This window comes from Echinops telfairi, unplaced genomic scaffold, assembly GCF_000313985.2.
Source record: "Echinops telfairi isolate 266 unplaced genomic scaffold, ASM31398v2 ScPeMD7_7469;HRSCAF=8507_1, whole genome shotgun sequence".
Classification (NCBI taxonomy): Eukaryota; Metazoa; Chordata; class Mammalia; order Afrosoricida; family Tenrecidae; genus Echinops; species Echinops telfairi.
The window spans coordinates 13,191,351-13,193,742 of NW_022111373.1; the positions used below are offsets into that span (position 1 = coordinate 13,191,351).

General features: G+C 37.6%; 1 protein-coding gene across 1 annotated transcript in view; it reads right to left on the reverse strand.

Moving 5' to 3' along the window:
- The window catches only part of CCDC192 (coiled-coil domain containing 192), a 225,461-nt gene that overhangs the window by 66,705 nt on the left and 156,364 nt on the right, over positions 1–2,392 (reverse strand). The gene's annotated exons all lie outside the window — the stretch shown is intronic.

Genomic DNA, 2,392 nt, shown 5'->3' on the forward strand with positions numbered 1-2,392 from the left:
GCTTCTCATTTTGTCCCCTTCCCAGAACTATCCTATTTGAGTATTTCTTTATCATTAAATTAATTTCTGGTTATTAGTGTCATAAGTTAGAAACTGAGGAATCATGCTCATTGTCTTCAGCTCCTTCATTCCTACACTCAATCTGTGACCAAGTCTCTAATTCTATCTCCAAAGCAAATATGAAATCCATTCTCTCCAATTCGATCTCGAATTTAGACTACTGAAATACTCCCACTTGATCTAGTCTCTGCCTATCTCCACATTCTTGCTCCTTAACCGTAAGCTTTCCCAGAGTGTACATCTTTATGGAAGCGTATATCCTCATCTTTCTTCCTTCAAGCAGCTGGCAAGTTTGACCTCCAACCTCATAGCTAACAATCCAAGACTCAATCCAATAGCTCATCAGGGCTGAAGGAAGGACAGAAACCAACCAACCAAACAAATCAAGAGAAAAGAAACAAACACAAAAAACTCACTGCCATTGAGTCAATTTCAACTCATATTGATTCTATAGGATGAAGTAGAACTACTAAGGTTTCTAAGGCTCTACATCCTTATGGGTGAGGAAACCCTCCTGTTGCTCCTGTGGGGTAGCTGGTTGGTTCAATTGCTGACTTTGCTTTCAGCAGCCCAAGTGGTAACCCACTGGACCATGAGGAGTCCTTGAAAGGACCAGGGAACAAATCATCAAAATTTAAATGAAGGTCAGATAACTGAAGAAGAGAGAAGTCTTAGTATCTGTGGAAACCAGACCAACTACCTGGAAGACAGTCCTTAAGGGCTCCTGTAGAATTGGCCAGAATGACTTTGAATTCTACCTAGAGCAAGTAGAAAGAGAAGCCATTACTCATGGAGAGGAGGGGGAACTGAGGAGCACTGGGAGTATCACATCCAGTAACTGGGCCATTCTGGCCAGGGAAAGTTCAAGAAGCAGTGCTCTTAAGACATATTCCTCAGATAACCTGGGGATCTTGTTAAAAATGGCTCATATACATAAGAATCACATGGGGGTCTTGTTAGAGATATAGATTCTGATTCAGTATTTCTAGGATAGAAATACAAATTTATAGCAAGAGATGGAACAGGAACAAACCAGTACAAAGCCCTCAATAAATGTACAACCACCCAATGTTTCTGAACCATCAACTAAATGCCATACATTGTTACAGGCAATATATACAGTGAAAAATAAAAATACGACCTCTCACACAGCTTCTACACCCCCAGCCAGAAATCTAGTCTGTTAGGGCTGTTATCTACGGGTTTGAATCCACCAGGTGCTCCACAGCAGAAAGATGAAGCAGTCTATTTCTATAAAATGTACAGCCTTGGACGCTCAATGGAGTAATTCTAGTTTGTCCTATAGGGGTACAATGAGTCAAAATCGACATTTTTTGTTGTTGTTATTAGTAAAGAAAAATAAACAAATGAAGGTTTATAGTAGATGTTCTGACTGTAAGGTGTACTGGGTGCATGGGTGAAGCATCACTCAGTATAAGGCTGGGGAGTAAGTGGGGAGGTGGTAGTGATCAACCTTCTTAGAAAGATCACAAGACCAAGGGGCAAGTGAGGGGTCAGGTTTAGGGCATGCAAGAGAGAGAAAGTATTCTGGAGGACTGATATGAAGTGGCACAGTGGGGTACATTTCTAGTATTTGTCAATGGCTGAAGCCATTACTATGGCAATTCAATTAGGTTTGGATTCTACTCATTTTGCGTGGATTTTACTTTGAGTGTAATTTATATTTATTGCATTTCCCTCCTCTTTCTTGACTTGAACTTCAATCAAGAATTTTCTTCTTTTTTTTAGCACCATTTGGTGTTTATTAAGCAGGGTGCATAAAATAAATGCAGGAGTAATATAAACAATAATTCACTAGAATAAAAAATATATATAATAATTCATTTAAAATGTGCCAGGGTATTTATTTATTGCTTTAGATGATATTAAGAAAAAGGAAAGCGAATGTAACTGAGGTAATAAAAGATTGATCAGTCTATACATTTTATTTTCTTTCTCTTTTAAAAACAATATGTTTTCTTTATGGATGTTTTCATAAAACAAAGACCCTTTCATATAAATGAAAGTATTCATTAGCATGTGCTCATGGAAGTGAGAAAAGAAAAGAAAAGATTAGACTGGTTTATTTTTCCTTAAGAATGCATCCTAAAAAAAATTCATCCTGAAGAGAATGGTAAGCATCTTGGTGCTGCTTTATTGACAAATAAATTAAGGTACTTAGCTTTGTTTGCCAATATTCCCACATATACATCTTTGTTTAGAACCCACAGCTTCTGTTAAGTAAATTACTTCTCTGTGGCTTTAGATAGATAACAACCTCAAAAGAAGGACATATTTTCTCAAATTCCATTACCGGCTCCTGAGACTTATC